A 19,893-nucleotide genomic window follows, 5' to 3' on the forward strand; every position below is an offset into this window, starting at 1 on the left:
TTCCTTTCCATATTGTCTTACTTTTTTCTCAGTTGTTCCTCCTTTGATCTAAATATTCTTTTGTATTTTGAATTCTTTTTGCATTCCATTGTACTTTCGCTTCTTTGAATGTTTGTACTAAGAGAGAGAGAGAGAGAGAGAGGATAAAAATGCTAGTGTGAATGAGAGGCCCCTACGTGGGATAAGGGTGAGGCTGCCTTTAGTAACGCTTGGACAGTCACCCTTATTGGTAGAGGGAGGGGAGGGAAGGTAGAGGAAAGGAGGGGAGGGGAGGGTGGGGAATGGAAGGAGGGTAGGGGAAAGGAAGGGGAGGAGGAAAGAGAATGGAAAGATACGAAATAAAGGGAAAAAAACGGCACAAGATGGGAGCCATGAGAGAGAAGAGGGTATGGATGGAGGATGGAGAGGAAGGGGAGTAGGAGGAATATGGGAAATGGGTAGGGGAAAAGGTTAGAGAGAAGAGAACAGAGGGGGAGAGAGGGGGGGAAGAAAGGGGGACAGTAAAGAAGGAGAGAGAAAAAAAGGGGGAAAGGGGGGAGATGGAGGAGGAAGGCGGAGAAACAGAAGCTAGGAAGAGGGGTGGGAAGGGGGAGAGAAGCAGATACTTGAAGGAAAGAAGAAAAGAGAGGAGGAGGAGGAGGAGGATAAGGAGGACTAGGAGGAGGAAGAAAAGAGCACAAGGAAAGCAAAAAAAAAAAAGGGGGAGGAAGGGAGGAAGAGTTAAAAAGGAAGAATGAAAGAGACATAAGTGAGACAGAGAGAGTGGATGTGGGACAGGAAGGGAGAGAAATGGAGGAGGAGGAAGAGGAGGAGGAGGAGGAGGAGGAAGAGGAAGAGGAGGAGGAGGAGTGAAAGAAATGAAGCAACAAAAAAGGGGAGAGGGAAGGCACCGGTATATGAATGCAAGAAACACTGAAAGAACGACGGAAGGAAAGATGGAGTGATGCAATATGAGAATGAATAATGAAGGGGACGTGAATGAATGAAGAGAAGCAAGCGAAGACTGGAGTAAAGGAGTGAAGAAAGGATGGAAGGGGTAGGGAAGGGAAGGAAGGAGTGGGGGAGGGAAGGAGGGAGATGAGAAGGATACAGTGAGGCAAGGAAGGAGGAAACGAAGGAAGGAGTGAGACGAAGAGAGGAGGAAGGAAAGAACTGATAAAGAATGGACAAAACGAAGGAATGGAGTAAAAGACTGTATGAAAAAACAAAGGAATGAATAGCAGGAAGGAAGGAATGAAGGAAGGAAGGAAGAGAAGTGAAGGAAGGGAGAGAAGGAAGGAAGGAGTGAAGGAAGGAGGGAGCCGAGGGAAATCAGAGTATATCAGGGAGAGGAACACTTTTATAGGCAAGGGTATGACAGTCTCTCTCTCTCTCTCTCTCTCTCTCTCTCTCTCTCTCTCTCTCACTCACTCACACACACACACACAAAGTGGATACCTGAAGAAAAAGGTAGGTAAGTACATATCTAAGTAGACGAGGTAAGAAGACATACGTAAATAGGGAAGTAGGTACACAGAAGCAGGCAAATAGGTAGGTAGGTAGGTCAGTAGGTAGGTAGGTAGATCAGGAGAAATGGGAATCATAGGTGACTGAAAAAGGTGGCAAAGGAAGAGAGGAGGGGGTGAGGGAAGGAAGATGGGGTGAGGGGAGGAAGGAAGAAACAGGGGGGCGAGGGATGGGGAGGAAAGGGGAAGTAAGGAAGGGTGAGGGTAAGGGGAAAGAGACGGAAGAAAAGACGAAAAAAAACATGGGAAAGATAAAATGGGTGGAGAGGGGAAGATGGAAGGGAGAGAGGAAGAGGGACGAGACGCTAAATGAAAAGGAAGGAGGAGGGAGGGAAAGGGAAAGAGGGAGTCGAAGAAAAGAAGGGAAGAGGAAGGATAAGGAAGGGGAAAGGAGAGAAGAACATGAAAAAAGCAAAAAGCATAGTAACGCAGAAAAATCGAAGGGATAGATGGAATGTAAGAAAGGACGGAAGGAAGGAAGGACGGAAGGAAGGAGGGAAGGAAGGGAGTTAGTACCAAGAAAGGAGCGAAGATAATTAACGAGTATTACATGAGATAAAAACCAAGATGAATCGATATTAAACCTACACGAATACAGCATAGTGAAAACAGCACACGTATATAAAATGAAGATCAAGGTATACGCTCTAAACACAAGGATCCGTATAAATCTAAACCCACAATTAATCAAGCCAGCACCTGAAAGAAGCAAAACCCAAGCCTGACAATATAAAACACACACACACACACACACACACACACACACACACACACAATCCTCACCCTTTACATATACCAAAATAAAATAAAATAAAACAGTAATAAACGACTAAGTATCACCTAAAATAAAAGTAAATAAAACTCAATAAACCTAGAACAAGTTAATAAAAAAAAAATGGGTAACGACTAAGAATAATAATAAAAAAATACGAGTTAATGAAAAGGCCAAAAAAAATATATATATCACAAGTACCAACTGTGATAAAAACTGAGCTGGTGAGAGAGAGAGAGAGAGAGAGAGAGAGAGAGAGAGAGAGAGAGAGAGAGAGAGAGAGAGAGAAATCTACACTGATTGTAAAAACGTTGATAGTAAAACAGAATTATCTCTACTGTGTGTGTGTGTGTGTGTGTGTGTGAGTAGTAAAAAGCAGGCTGGTAAAACAGAGACATCTCCCTAATTCTATCCTTTTTGTTGTCCTGTTACGTGACTAGACTGACAGGGAGGGGAAGGGGAGGGAGAACGGGGAGGGGAGAGTAAACGGGAGGGTGAAGGGGGAGAGGAGGGGGGAGAGGGGAAGGGAAGAGTGCAGGAAGGGTAGGAGGATACTGTGTGTGGGTGTGGGTGTGTGTGGGTGAGGGTGGGGATGCGTAGGAAGACGAATATAGAGGGAGGGTGGAAGAGGAGGGAGATATGCGAGAGGGAGGAAGGAGAGGGAGGAGTAGAGGGAGAATGGTGCGACAGGAGTAGAGGGAGAGAATGATGAGCGAGATGAGGGAGAGAAGAAGAGGATGCGAATGGGGGATAAGGAAAAGAAAAGCAAAAAGAGAGGGTGGGAGGGAAAGAAGGGAGAAGGACAGTTACGTGGGAGGGAGACTGGAGGGAAGGTGAAAGGGAAAAGACTAGAACGAAAGGGAGCAGGAAGAGGGAGGATGGGAGGGAGGGAGAAGCAGTGGGAGAAGGAGGGAGAGGTGGAGGGGACGGGAGGAGTGGCAGGAAGGCGTGATGGAATTCCGAGTACCCCCTTCAAAGGCATGAGAGAAAACTGAAGAAAACGAGTGCCAAAGTTTTAATGCTCGCTGCCTCAACAAAAAATATACAAAAAAAAATATATATAGATAAAACCAGTAAAGATAAAAACATGCCTAAAACGATAATCATAGAAGCAACATTAGCAAATACATCGATATATAAATTCAATGGAAAACTTTTCAGTCAAAAATGTAAATTATCTCATTCTGGACGGCTTCAAAAAGTTAGATCAATTTCTGTAGGTAATATGCAACCCCGATTTTTTTTTTGGGATAAAGAGTAAATGACAGCTCAGAACAGTACCCTTTTATTATTATTATTATTATTATTATTCTCTCTCTCTCTCTCAGCAAAATCTACATTGTTACACATGGTTCCACTAATATTTCGGAAAGGACAGTGTTATTTCCTGCTGTCTAAAGTTCCTTCTGTTTGCTGCACTGAAAAAAAAAAAAAAAAAAAAGCATACCTTCCACATACTCTTACCTGTCAAGTTACCGGGTACTGAAAAATACTGTAGGCGTTTCCAAATATTTCGTCTATAATTTCAAAAACGTCTCTATCAAAATACACAGTAGGAAAAAAAGGTAGGATGTATTTTAAAGTTACTTCCTAATAAACAAGAGAGGACGGCGTAAAGAGTGTGGAAAGTACTGCAGCGGCTCAGCGGAGGAAATTGCATGGGGCTACGAAGGCAGAAAAGTGTGTATGTGTGTGTGTGTGTGTGTGTGTGTGTGTGTGTGTGTGTGTGTGTGTGTGTGTGAAAAATGTGGAAGTACACTATTGGAATGGCATGGTGGTAAGAAGGCAGGAAATGGGGCAAGGGGCTGCAAGAGGACTATGAAATGGTGTTTTATTTAGGAATGGGGATTGTGAATGGAAGTGGGGAGCATAGTGACTGGTGGGAAGTGGGGAGAAGTGACTCGATGAAAGTGGGGTGGATAGTGACTCGATGAAAGTGGGGAGGATAGTGACTCAAGGGAGGTGGGGAGTATAGTGACTCAAGGAAAGTGGGAAGCAGTGATTCTTGGGAAGTGGGGAGCACAGTTACTCAAGCGAAGTGGGAAGCATAGTGACTCGAGGAAGAAATGTGGGTGCTGTAACTGAGGTCTTCCCACTGAGATGAAATTGAGGTATAAAATGAGCAGGAAAAATGGTAAAAGGGCTCTCAAGAGGACGGCATGACCGGGTGTGGTATTTAAAAGGATTGCAGTACTGTGTGTGTGTGTGTGTGTGTGTGTGTGTGTGTGTGTGTGTTTAGGTATTGTGTACAGAATGCGAGAAGTAGGTTAAAACTTGATGGTGCTATGAATGAAAAACAAAATAAAAAGAAACTACGAGAAGAGTGCATGTGAATCATACCCAGATGTAAAAAATGTGTAAAATATAATGAGTTGTATTAACGCGAAAATAATGTGGGGAGCATCGTGGAGGCTCAAGGAAGGAATCTGATGATTTTACGAGGGCCGCGTCAGTGAGCAGAAAATGCGGTAAAAACGCCACACAAAAGGCCTGCATGAACGGGTGTTGTATTTAAGAGGATTGCAGTGTTTTGCGCTTTATTTAGATGGTGTTTAAAGAATGTGGGAAGTAGGTTAGTGGCTCGAAAAAAAAACAAAAAAAAAAACGGTATAACGAAGTACATGACTGAGAAAAAAAGTTATCAAGGTTGCTACTGACTTGCATGAATGTGTTTTATTTAAGGGCACTCCATGGATGTGTTGTTGATGGAGTGTAAGACTGTTTACTTCATATTCAGTAAGTAAAGGAAAGTGGAGAGTACACCGGCTCAGGGAAGAAAATTGGATGGTATTAGGAAGGGCTTGGTAAGGAGCAGAGAATGAGGTATAAAGACTGCAAGAGGACGGCATAAAAGGGCAAGAGGACCGCATAAGAGGTATAAAGGCTGCAAGAGGACCGCATAAGAGGTACAAAGACTGCAAGAGGGATGCGTAAGAGGTATAAGGCTACAAGAAGACTGCATAAGAGGATTGCATAAAAGATCAAGAGGACTGCATAAGAGGTATACAGGCTGCAAAGAGGACTGCATAAGAGGAATAAAGGCCGCAAGAGGATTGCATAAAAGAGCACTGTATCTATATAAGTGTGCAAAAGAAAGTAACTCCACTGTGCTTTACGGGTCTTGGTATGGAAAATGAACGATGGAAACGTTATGCAAGAACTACAGGCCAAAAAGTTGAACAAATGAACACAATTAGCACATAATTCATAAAATCAATGTTAATTTTTTTTTGGTCAAGAAGGTAACTTATTTCGTACAGTTTTGATAACCTACAAAAAGTTACATCAGTTTCTGTAAGTAACGTTGAACTATTTATTCTTTTAATGATAACGGATGGCTGAATGCTCGGTACAGTAGCTCTCTCTCTCTCTCTCTCTCTCTCTCTCTGGTACAGGTGTGGGGTATACTCCATCTGCCTGTAATCCCGCTATAGAGCAGTTAGTCTCGTGTAAACCCCTGTTGTGGTGTAAGCTGCCCCCCCCCCTCTCTCTCTCTCTCTCTCTCTCACACACACACACACTTTTTTTTAATTTGTACAAGTTCATTCCATCTATCAATCACCCCTATTCTTCTCCCTCCTACCCTCCCTTCTCCAGCGTACCTCCCCTCCCCTCCTTCCCCTACTCTATAAAAAGCCTGACAAATCCTTTCACAGTACTTCTTACGCTCTCAAGAAGGGAGGGGAGGAGAGGGGAGGGGAGGGAGGGGAGCGCCAAGAGAGGGAAGGGAAGGGTGCGAGGGGAGGAAGGGAAGAAGCGGAAGAAAAAGAAGCAAGAAGCGGAAGAATGGGGAGATGAGAGGGAAGGAAGATGTAAGTTAAACTAACGAGCGGGTGAGAGAAATGAAAAAAGCGTGATGGGAAAGGAAAGGGTAGGAAGAAGAGAACAGGGAATGTGGGGAAGTGTAAAGGATAAAAGAAGGAGAAGGAGAAGGGAGATCACGGAGGAGAAGGAGGAGGAGGAGGAGGAGGAGAAGGAGGAGGAGGGGAGCGGAAGAAGAGAAGATAATGTGTAAGCAAGAGACCAGGGAAGGGGTGGAGAAAGAAGAGGAAAAGAATCAGAATCACAATTATTTTTCTGGCACACACCTTACAATATTTACACAGCATACACAGGTTAAATAACGCAAGCTGATAGTTACCTGTACCTGAACAATTAACACCTTGGCTCCTATACTCGCTCAGGTAAACTAGTGTAGGTAATTTGAATACTAGAACTGGCAAAATTATGTCAGGGATATGATACACTTCAAATCCACAATGTTCCCCCCCTCTCTATTCTCCTTTCTTCTCTTCTCCCCTCCCCTGCCCCTACCCCTTCCCACTCCCCTCGCCTCCCCTCCCCACCACGAAAAAATACTGTTACCTTGGTAGGACATACAAGGTACATTTCAAATCTACAATGTTCCCTCTCACTATTCTCCTCTCCTCTTTTCTCGACTCCTCTCCCCTTGCCTCTTCCCACTCTCCTCCCTACCACTAAAATACACAGTTCCTCCTCCCTCCCTCTCCCTTTTCTTTCCCTCCCTCCCTCCCTCCCCCGTACCACATCACACTTCATCTTGGCCAATTCGAAGGCTTAAATGAGTCATATTTCTCGGACCGGAATCCCTCACCATCCCGGGTTTTACCGACCTAAGTTAGGGTGATGAAGAGGGAGGGAGGGATGGGAAGGGGAGTGGGGGAGGGGAAGGGGAAACAAGACGAAAGGGGGGAAGGGGAGGAGAGAACAAGTGCAGAAAGGTAGCGGAATAGAAAGGTGAGAGAGAGAGAGAGAGCGTGGGTGAGAATCTATGCATAAATTCAAAGAATGAAAACGAGTGACTGAGTGAGAGAGCACGTGAAACAGGCAAAAGGTGAGAAAGTGAAAGAGTGAGAAAATAAAGAAATAGGAAGCATCAGAGCCACTCCAATATCCCAGTTGCCTGAAAGAGTTGAGAAAGAGAGAGAGAGAGAGAGAGAGAGAGAGAGAGAGAGATCCATCATGCAACAAGTCACCCTGCAGTGCACTTGGCTGCAAGAAATGAAAGAAATGCCCGTTTTCTTTCACTCAGATATACACAGACCCGGAATGGAGTTAGGTGTGAGGGGGAGCTATTTTATATTTCTCTCTCTCTCTCTCTCTTACCTATCAAACGCTGTACCACATTCTCTTAGTCATATTTACCTCTTTCATTTATTTTACCATACTTTTCGGAGAGCTTTTTAATATTTTTCTATTTTCATCCATAATAATTCCTCAATATTTGCTTAGTTTTATCTTTCTCTTGAAGGATTGAGAGAGGAGTGTTATTACTGTTACTTTCATCACATATACATTAACCATTATCATTATCATCATCAATGTCATTAACATTATCATCATTATCACCAACATGACCGCTAATCACCGCTTTACTAATAATTATTTCTAAACTATTAATTACACCATAACTAAATTACCCCCTTGCTGTAATTAACGCCCAAACTCCATCACTTATAATTACCTAATAGCACTAACGAGCGCTCCTTTACCATAATTATCCCAAATTAATTGCCCTTCAGCTGTAATTAACGTCCAAACTAAATCACTTATAATTACCTAATAACACTAACGACACCCCATTACCCAAATTAGCCATCATGGTTATCAATTGCCTCTAATAACCTAATTATCCCATAACCAAAAATACTCCACTTTAATTACTGCTTAACTCTCGACACTTCTTTACCACATCCCATTATAGTAACTGCCCCAAATTATACCTATTTCTGGACTTATTAAGCCTTAATTACTATAGTCATCCTTTAAAAATGTCCCCTTGGCTACGTTTATAATTAGGTCAACACTGAACTACCGTGATTAGTCAAAAGTAATTACCCCTCCTAATTATCCCTTCAGACTAATAACCCAGAACACTAATTACCCCTTAACAGGATCTCACTTAACCGTTAATTACTTCTTCAGACTGATTACCCAAAACACTAATCACCCTTTAACAGCCTCTATCCCTTAACCGTTCATTACCCCTTAAACTCTACCCTTTAAACTCACTTCATAAACAACTACCCCTTTTAACAAACCTCAAACGCCAACTAAACAACCCTTAATTAACAAGACCTAAACTAGTAATGATCAAAACCACATTTAACCTTCATACTTCGACGTACAAGACGAACATACACACGCACACAGACACAGACAGACAGACAAGCGCACACACACACGTACATCAAAAGGTAAGAACGCTCTCCTAACCTGGCGTGCGTGTAAATGTTCTAGCAAGTGAAGAACGTAAGTACAAATTCCAGTTAAATCGATTCAGTAATCACGAAAAAAAAAATTATATCACTCTGGTGCCTCAATGAATCTCTCACACACACACACACACACACACAGGCGGCCATATGGAGGGCGAAGGGGTTAATGAGGGAGGCTGGGTCATTAGGGAGGGTGATGACGCCGCGTGGGATCATTAACACTCGGGCTCCTATGCCTCTCTGTACATCGTATGGCGTTAGTTGGAATTAAAGTTGGAATAAAAAAAAATAAAAAAGAAGAGTTGTCCCTACCATAAGAGGGTTAATGGTACCAATATTTCTCTCTCTCTCTCTCTCTCTCTCTCTCTCTCTCTCTCTCTCTCACACACACACACACACACACACACACACACACACACACACACACACCACTAGACTTGTACTGGTCATGAACAGGTTAATGACACCGTAATTAACACTCCCAGGCACCTTTAACAAGCCCCCTAATCACTCCATTAACCTCCCCCATTAAGGCCCATCACCCCCCATTTAACAACCCCTCATTAACCATCACGGAGGTCACGAATCGGTCTCTGTTGACTCTTACTACCTCCAGACGATTTTATTCAGCTTTGGAGAGAGAGAGAGAGAGAGAGAGATTAGCATTACAAGGGTTAGATACAACATATATTAACCTCTTTCAGTACTAGAGATATCCTAGAACTGAGTAAAAATCTCCTTTTGGTAGCAAGATTGAAACTAGAGACTAATAAAACTAACAAAAAATAAGTGGCCAATTGAAGTAACAAACCATTAATAAAAAAATAAAAAAAAAACTAACGTCCATGAAATAAACGAGTTAATCTCTTCAGTGCGATGATGTAATTTTCACTTTATTCTTACTGCCTCCAGACGATTTTATTCAGCTTAAAGACGTCTAGAAGCGAGGGAATAATAATAATAATAATAATAATAATAATAATAACAATAATCTCTTGCCACAAGGTCTCCCATCAGCTGAATAAAATCGTCTGGTGATAGCAACAATAAAACAAAAATAACTCAACGGAGTGAAGGGGTACCAGTATAGTAAAATTATGTCATTATCTAGTTACTGAATCATTTAATTATTCATATATTCGTTGGTTAATACGCTATTCCCTTATGCATTTGGTTAATTTATGACGCTACAGTATTTATATAAACAATAGCGATCAATAGAAAATAACCATGTACTGCAAAAATCTACCAAAAATCTAAAAAAACAAAATAAAAAACAGCAACACACACAAATTACTATTGCAGATTAACAAATAAGAACCACAACCAAGGAAATCCACACCTAAACCCATACAACAAACGATCGGTATGTAAATGACGTAGGTAAATTTGCAGAACGACTATGTAAATGAACGAATAAACAGTGAATGAAATAACGATAAGTAAAACAACAAATTAACAGCACAAATATGTAGGCGGAACACGGTACGTCAGTGAATGTGCAGAAGTGATGATTACAAGAAATATAACATCAGCATCTCTAATGAGTCACACAATCATACCAAGCAATAATTAGGCAACAAAGGAAAATGTGTACCTGTCCCAAACCACACATAAACATAAACACATAAGTAACAAATAAATGAAATACCCACAACAATGATTATAGCAAAAACATGGTAAAATGTCTAATTATTAACGAAAATGATCCTGCCAGGCATTACAGGAAAATAACGGTATATCAGTATTATTGCATCTTGCCTCCTAATATCATACATCCCAAGATAAGACAACCACGACAATCTATCGGTATATAAATTAACTGCCTTCTAACCTAGTCCACTTGGTCAACATTCAATGAGCCTGGGGTTGCAACCACTACCAACCTAAACTTCTACATCCTAACACAACTAACCCAATCTAACCAATCTTACATAGCTGTGGCCTAACCTAACCTTTTACTCTAGTCCAGTTTAACTTTCTAGCCTGAGGTCAACTGGATTCAAATGAGCATGGGATTAGTACCACTAAACTAATCCAGACTTCCACATCCTAACACAACTAACCTAATTTAACCAATCTAACATAACCACACCCTAGTCCAATCTACCTAGCCCAATTTAACATTACGGTCTGCAATACATATGGTTCACATACAGAGGAGCCTGCAGTTGCAGCTACTACTAACCTAATCCAGACTTCCACATCCTAACAGCTAACCCAATCTAACACAGCCATAGCCTAGTTTAAATTTCACCTAACACTGCTACTAACCTAATCCAACCAATCTAACATAACCACAACCTAGTACAATCTAATTTACCCCCAACACAGCCTCATCAGTCCAATGACGTTTGACATTTTACTCTTGCTACCTCCAGACGGCTTTATTAAATAGTTCTAACCTCCTAAGCTTTTATTTTGAGACTCTCCTAAGCCAAATACAATGGTTCTAAACCTCTAAGCTGAATAAAAGCGTCCTAAAATTCTCCTAAGCTCTATCAAATCACTCTAAAATTCTCCTAAACTGAATAAAATCGTCCTAAAATTCTTCTCACCTGTATAAAATCATTCTAATATTCTCCTAAACTGAATAGAATCCTTCTAATATTCCCATATGCTGTATAAAATCATTCTATAATTTTACTCCGCTGTATAAAATTATTTTAATATTCTCCTATGCTGTATAAAATCATTCCAATATTCTCCTATACTCTATAAAATCATTCAAAAACTCTCCTAAGCTGTATGAAATCACTCCAAAACTCTCTTACGTAGTACAGAATCATTCTAAAACTCTCCTAAGCTGAACAGACTCGTGCTAAATTCTCCTAAGCTAAAATAAATCGTCCTAAAACTCTCTTATGGTGGATAAAATGGCAGGTAGCAGGAATAAAGTGGATAATGGTCATCAGATTAAAAAGGGATAATCCAATCATAATCCAACCAGACCTAGACTAACCATGCCTAAGCCTAGAAAATATTAGATCCATCAATCCAGTGACTTTTACTACATTACTTTTTGCTCCCTTTACCTATTTTATTCAGCTTTCGGACGTCCTAGTGAAGTGAAGGGGTGTATGAAGGCTGCATCTAACCTATCCATTCTGAATATTATCTTTAAAACCAAATAAACCTGACTACCTAGCAAGAATAACACGATAACTTGGAGGATGCATCTAACCAATCCAGTCTCGAAATTATCTAAATGAATAAAGTCTCTACCTGGCAAGAATAATACAAGGCCATCGGACTGAAGGGGTTAAAAGGCATTACGTGTGCCACCCTAACTCAGCGAATCTCACTTTCCCCAAACCATCTAACATGACATCAAACCCAGTCTAAACTAACTTTCCCAAACTTATTCTAACTTCTCTTAATAAACCCACAAATTTATCATCAAACAGCCACATTTCTGACTAAATAAAACCTAGACAAATTTAACAGCATTATTAAAACCTAGACAATTATAATAAAGCATAATTTAAACCTAGACGATAACAAAGCATTATTAAAACTTAGACAAATTTCACAAAATATAGCCTAGTTTCTTAATAAAACCTGGGCAAATTTAAAACCACACATCTAACTTAATTCCAGCCAAACTCATCGACACTGCCTCATTTCTAATTCTTAAACCTTGACAAAAATAAAACACCCTCATCTCTAAGTTAACATAAAACATAAGACTATTTCAAAACAACTTCCCTCTAACCCAATCAAACTTTTAACCCTAACTTAACCTAACTTTACGTAACCATACCTGGACAATTTTACACATGCCTAACAATTTAACCAGCCCTAACCAAACCCAGACCAAATATATAAAGCAAATCCAAGTTCCATTTAACGTTCAATAATCCGTAATCAAAGTAGCATTCGAAGCGCCGTAGCTCCTTTACCTCAGCGATTTATTTTGAATGATAAATTTCAACTCGTTTTACTAAGGCCTGCCACTAAAATAAGAGAATATCAAGGAGTAACTGGGATAAGTCGCTATGAATATGGAGCTACGAGGCCCCCCAGTGCTCCGAGAACACGGTTAGTGGTCAATGGAAGCTTCGTAACGCCTATATATTTGCGATTAATCTTGAAATACTACTAGTTTCAACTTTCAAGCCATAAATATCCTTCTTAAACCGTTAAAGACTGCACGGATAACCAAAAAGAGAACAGTACCGGGCCATAGGCAAAAATAAATCGGTAAAGAGGAGGCGTTACGAAGCTTCATAACAAAATTTTCCACCGCTACTCACCTTACCGTCGTTGCCGCGGCCACAACCAGCCGACCGTTGCCTTGTTTCAGCCATTCCAGCCCACTAATCACACACACACCCTCAGCCACACGCGCAGTACACAGTCACCAAACTATCAACACTTTAGTTTTTAGTCAATTATCGCTGGGGAAATGTCCAACAAGCACGTAATTGATCACTAAATGTAAACTCAGTCTGCACGTCTCGCTGTGTGGACGTGCGGGAGGCAATGTTCACGTTATCTCGCCATTATTTAACAGTTTGTCCAGCGGTTCCGCGTTAATGGTTAGATCTTCGGGCTGTTTGTGTGTTCAGGGCTGGCTGGTGATTGGCTGGGCTCCCGATGATGAGATAATCCACGATAAATCACTAATAATTCCACGAGCGCAGCCTCCGCGACTGAAATCTCCGCGAGCGTCGCGGTGTCTGAGCAGGTGCGTCAACCGTTCCGCATCATCCCCATCCAGGTATTATAATTTTCTCCCCTATTTACCTTTTCCCTCCCTATTTATTCACTACTTCCTTAATGTCTATCAAAAAATAAATTAATGATGCTGAATAAACACCTCTACTTTCGCCAAATATCACATATTCAATTTACTTCGCATCGGAAAGGTTGGTACCTTGTAATACCTGGACATAGGTGTGTATAAACTCGATAGGCTCTATTTTTTCCCATATACCCTTAACAAATTACTATGGCAAAACTAGTCACTTTCCAGCCTAGCCCTTCACGTAGACGATGCAGCTACACTTGTTAATGCAGTATATAAAGTTTGAATAAGGTACGATTTATAGTTTAGTAGTATTTGGAGGATTTAGATGAGCAATGATAGCGAACACAGTACAATCCTTGCCACCTGTCATTACCTGTTGAAGGTTGTAATTTTCCCATATACCCTTAACAAATTGCTACGGCAAAACTATTCACTTTCCAGACTAATGCTTTACATAGACGATGCAGCTACACCTGTTAAGTTATTGTTTGCGGTTAGAACACGATAGGATTGAGAGTTTAGGAGTAATTGAAGGATTTAGGAGAGCAATGAAAGCGAACACGGTACAATTCTTGCATCTTTTGAATACATGTCGAAGGCTCTAATTTTCCCATTTAACCTTAACAAATTACTATGGCCTAACTACTCATTTCCCAGCCAAATCCTTCACACGGACGATGCAGCTACACTTGTTAAGGCATTATATGTAGTTATAATACGATAGGATATAGAGTTTGGTAGTAAATGAAGGTTTTAGAAGAGCAATAAAGGCGAACACGGTACAATTCTTGCCGCTTTCGCCTAGAGGAAAACAATAACAAATACGATGAATAATAACTCTTACGGCGTTCCAGGGATAAATACTCGAATAAATAAATGTATAATTATCAGTTATTCACGTCCAGAGTCTTCCTGGCCCAAGATTAGCATAATTAATTAAGCATAAAGGGAATTTATTAGTGTTTATTGTTGTGTTAACTGTGGGATACTCTTCGGCTGATATTTTTTTTTTGGTTTATTTGGTTCTTTTAACGCTGGGACAATTCTTTTTTTGTGTTTATTTCTTTGTTTCTCGTCTCTCTCTCTCTCTCTCTCTCTCTCTCAGAACATTTTATATATTAATCCAGCAGTTTCCAGACGATTTTATTCAGCTTAAGAAGAATCAATTAAACAAATAAGATTTTGAATTAAGAGACCTATTCTAAATGATTGAATATTCCCTAACACCTTTCCCTAAGCGATTTACTCTGTACATTAACACCTCAATATCCATGGTAATTCACTTAGACTAGGCCTATGTAGGTATTAAACGATGTAAAATAAAATAATGACTGTTTACGGTGCGTCCTCCAAAATAAATCGCTAAGGAAGGGGGGTTAAGGTTAATCTTTGTCAAAAAAAAAAAAAACTCCCATAAATTGAAGAAAATAAACAAAATAAAAATGTGTAGAGGTTAAGTATATATTTTTTACTCTCTCTCTCTCTCTCGGGACTTTTCAGGCAATTAGGAGGCGGACAAATGTCTCCTCTCCAAGGCCTCGTTACTCTACCCACTTAACAGCCCAATTAGACCAGCTGGGGGTCACTGCACTGCCTAGGCTGGGTCAGGAGGGTCAGGTGGGGTTAGAGAAGGTTAGTTTGGGTTTGGCTAGGTGTGAGTAGGGTAGATTAGGTTACGTTAGGTTAGGTTAGGTTAGGATGGGTTAAATTTGGCTAGATTAGGTTACGATAGGATAGGCTTAGTTATATTTAGGTTAGGAAAGGATAGGCTGGGTTAGGTAAGGGAAGATAAGAGGGGTTTGTATAGGTTAGGTTTGTAGTCTTGTCAAGGCCTTCCTAAGTCTATTTTATCTATTTATTTATTTATTTACACGTTCTAATTACAGTATCAATCCATCGAGGGTCATTACTCATCACCTTTAATCATGGCTGGCCGTAATTACACATACACACACACACACACACACTACCACCCTGCATTACCCACTCATTAACTATTCACCTCACAGCTGCTCTCCTAGTCAGTCTCTACAGGTGCTCTGACTCCATTAATAATTACCTGCCTCCTCACACCTGCCCACATATAGATAGATAGACAGATAGATAGATATGGATATATAGGTAGATAGATAGATAGATAGATAGTCATAAATTGAAAGCATGTTAGAGCTTGCTTTAGAATTTCACTGATGATGACGATGATGATGATGAAGACGATGATGATATTGATGCTCATGGTGGTGATGACGATAATAATAATAATAATAATAATAATAATAATAATAGTAATAATAACAATGGCGACGACAATCACAATAATGATAACGAGTATAATGACAAACTAAACTACTGACAATAATACCACTAAAGCCAACACTAATGATGATAACCAACGCGCTCCTTTATCAGTCTTTATTGGCCTGAGCCGTGACAGACAGCAGGGATAATAACTCCGGGCAATAATGACGCGCCGGGTGGTAACATAGCACCGATCCGTCTGTCCGATTTATGACGCGTTGAGAGGCGGAGGTATGCAAGGGCTAGTTTACGCGCGGCGGGTTACTTTCTCTCTATTTTTTTTCTTTAAACATTATTTCTAACTTTATTTTTTCCTTTATTTCTGCTTTATTCGAATGGTTTATTTTGCTTCACTTCATTTATTTAACTGATTTATTCTTTATTAGAGCAAGGTGGTGATAATGAATGAGAGAGAGAGAGAGAGAGAGAGAGAGAGAGTGAGAGGGAAGGCAGAGAAATGAGAGTGCAAGGTAGTGATAATGAGAGAGCAAGGTAGAGAAAATGAGAGGGTAAGGTAGTGATAATGGGAGGGAGTAAGGAAGAGAAAATGAGAGTAGAGATAATGAGAGGGAGTGAGGTAGAGATAAAAAGAGACCGACAAAATGAGACAGCAAGGTAGAGATAGAGCGAGAGGGAGAGACAGAGAGAGATAATGAAGCCTCCAGGTAGAGAAAGAAGAGGAAATTAAGGAGAGATACTGTAATTATATGAAACAGAGAGATAATGAGTGAGCGAGATAAAGTAGCATATCCATAGGCAGTGCGAGACAGAGAGATGAAGCGAGACAGAATGAGAGACAGCGAGATAAAGCGAGATAGAACGAGAGAGCGAGATAAAGCGAGAACGAGATGGAAGGAGATCAAGCGAGAGAGAACGAGACAGAACGAGATGGAGAGAGATAAAGCGAGACTGAGCGAGATGGAGCGAGACAGCAAACCTGGCTCATTACAGCCACACATTACAAGCAGGGGGGAGAGGGGGAAGGGAGGAGGAAGGGGAAGGGGAGGGGAGGGGGAGGGGGGGATTGGAGGGAGAAGGGGAGGCTAAATACCACAGTTATACATGAGGAAGGGCTGTTTGGAGAGAGAGAGAGAGAGAGAGAGAGAGAGAGGGAGAGGGGGAAATTGATAATAACGGTGATGATATTACTGATGCTGCTGCTGATGATGATGATTACGGTGATGATGATGACTGTGGTGGTGGTGATGATGATGATGATAATTGTGGTGGTGTTGATGATGACTGTAATGATGGTGGTGGTGGTGTTGATGATGATGATGATGAAGATGATTGTGGTGGTGGTGGAAGTGGTGGTGGTGGTGGAGGTGGTGGTGGTACAATAATGATAATAATAAAACACCACAACCACCACCACCACCACCTCCGCCACAAACTCCATTACAACACATCACATTAACTACCCTGCTAATTACTGTCCCCCTTAATGACCCCTAACCACCAAATCACCCTCATTAACCCCCTCACACTCAGCACAACTCTAGCAGGCGATTCTATTACAGGCAGACAATTTTTGAGGAGGGGTTCATAGATTAAATGGTACTAGACGGTTTTATTCACCTCTCTCTCTCTCTCACACACACACACACACACACACACACACACACACTTCTGAAAAGGACTTCAACAGCTCTTCAGCCAGTCAACACCTGTCCGTTTGGGGAATTAGCTCTCTCTCTCTCTCTTTCTCTCTCTCTCCATTTGCTCGCGGGTATAATCATTTCCTTCATCTTTTTCCAATTCATTCCACCTCCCCCTCCCTCCCTCTCTCTCCTCCTCCCTCCCTCCCTCTCTCTCTCTCTCTTATTCTCTCTCTCTCTTAATGACCAACTTAGGAAGAGGATGGGAAGAGGAAGGCATGAAAGCTCTGGGCAAAAGCAAGTTCGCTCCTTTGATCCTTAGAGTGAGAGAGAGAGAGAGAGAGAGAGAGAGAGAGAGAGAGAGAGAGAGAGAGAGAGAGAGAGGCCTCCCTGAATGCGCACAGGCCAAATCTCCTCCCAGTTCCCCCCATCTCCTCTCTCTCTCTCTCCCCAGCCGCGAAATTCCACGTCTCTCCCCGCTAAATACCTCCCCACCTTCATTCGCTAGATGCCCGGAACGCCTGACAATTTAATAGTCAAGGAATTGGCGGGAATTTTGAAGAGTTTAATATCACTCACTCTGGCATTTTCGCGGGCGTGGGTGAGACTGGCCAGAGACGGTGGGGTGTTTCTCCTCTTCATTTAGACTTCATTTTACACTTTCATTTCGTTTCCTTCCCGTGCCTGGCGTTTAGTGGTAGTAGTAGTAGTAGTAGCAGTAGTAGTAGTAGTAGAAGTAGTAGTAGCAGTAATGGCGGTGGAATAAATACGAGTAATGATGATGATGATGATGGTAATGAAGATGATGGTGATGAAGATGATCATGATGATAATAATTATAATAATAATAATACGAAGAGGAATACCCCCACCACCACCATCCTATATTGAGTGAAGCATTTGCGACGTTCACCCAGGAGCCAAATCTCAAATATCCCTGCTCCTGGCCGTGGGGAAGGACCCTGGTTCGATCCTGGTGAGGAGGGGTCTAAGAGGGGCGCAGGATCCCCACACGGTGTAATTACTGTATTGTACCTGTATGACGGCCCCACAGAACCAGCTGCTTACATGTGATCGACGGGTCTGTTCAGCTAGACAAAGGAAGGTTAAGCAAGAAGAAGGAGGAGGAGGAAGAGGAAGAAGAAGAAAGAGGAGGAGGAAAAGGAAGAAGATGAAGTTGACGATGATGAACAACGACATAGGAAACAACAATAACTCCATTCCTTTATCCTGCAAAGTCAGTTTCGCTCTCTCCGTCTCTACACCCACTTCACCACCACTACACCCACACCCACTTCGCTACACCCACACCCACTACGATTTCTATTATTTAGGGGAGGCAGTGGGTGTGGCTGGATATTCTGAAGGGTTCGGGAGGCTGCTCGATATGCAAAGGTGCCGAGAATGCCGTGGTGGCGAACTGGTTGGTATGCCGCTCACACTCCTAAATTATATATCCCGGGAATTTCTTTATTTTTATTCTCTCTCTCTCTCTCACCTCAACCTGTGTAATGACCTCAAGTGAAGAGCTAGGCCAACACTCTCTCACTTCACAACTTTCACCCTCTAACTCTTATTCTCAGACCAGAACTCTCTCTCTCTCTCTCTCTCTCTCTTATTCCTACCTTTCATCCTTCCTATTTCTTATCCATCCCTCTCTTTCCTTCACTCATTCTACTCCCTATTCCTCCCACTCTTCTTCCTTCATTCCATCTCTCTCTCTTTCTCTCTCTCTCTCTTATTCCTACCTTTCATCCTTCCAATTTCTTATCCATCCCTCTCTTTCCTTCACTCATTCTACTCTTTATTCCTCCCACTCTTCTTCCTTCATTCCATCTCCCTCTCTCTCTCTCTCACCTCTCTTTCTGGTGGTTTAGTGGGCTTGGACGCCCCAGTTGGAGAGGAGGCGCCAAGAGGTGACTGGAAGCTTTAAGATCCAATAATGCCACAAGTGGAAGTAGGCTGGTCAACTACCCTTCAGCACACACACACACACACACAAACACACACACACACAATACCCTACCCTCGAAGACCTACTTGTACACCTCAGAGGAAATAAAAAGAGAACGAGATTTTCTTTTCTACTTTCATTAATAATTTTCTCTTTTCTCTCTTCTTCTCGTTTCAATCCATTTTCCTTCTTTTTTCATCTTTTCATTACTCATTTCTTTTTCTCTTTTTTTATTTCGTTTCTTTCCTTTTTCTGTCTTTTTTCTTCTCTTTTCTGTCCTTTTTTTTCTTTCCTTTTTCTTCTATTTTCTTTTTTTCCTTGCTTTCCTTTCTCCAAGACACAAGCGAGTGAGAGCAACATTTCGCCGTCCAATAGCCCTTTAAAACGAGGACATCCGGGGTACGCCAACGCCCGTGATCTGGGTGGGGTACGAAAACAGCGCTAGACAGGAGAAAGTGCGCGCGAACCCCACCAAAAACAGCGCCAATCCCACCAAAACACAGCGAATCCCACCAAAACACACCGCATAGCTCTCCAAAACACCGCGAATCCCACTAAAACACCGCGAATCCCACCAAAAACAGCGCGAATCCCACAAAAACGACGTCCCCCCCTCCAAAGCGCCCTTTTCCCCGTCTGCCGCTACCTCCCTGCCATAAACTACGCCTTGCACAAGAGCACACGTCATTTGCCTTCATAGATCAGAGAGACACTACGACACATGCCATGGCGGTCAGGGTTTATGTGTGTGTGTGTGTGTGTGTGTGTGTGTGT

This window comes from Coenobita brevimanus, chromosome 90, assembly GCF_032717465.1.
Source record: "Coenobita brevimanus isolate Jiangsu-jjx chromosome 90, ASM3271746v2, whole genome shotgun sequence".
Lineage (NCBI taxonomy): Eukaryota > Metazoa > Arthropoda > Malacostraca > Decapoda > Coenobitidae > Coenobita > Coenobita brevimanus.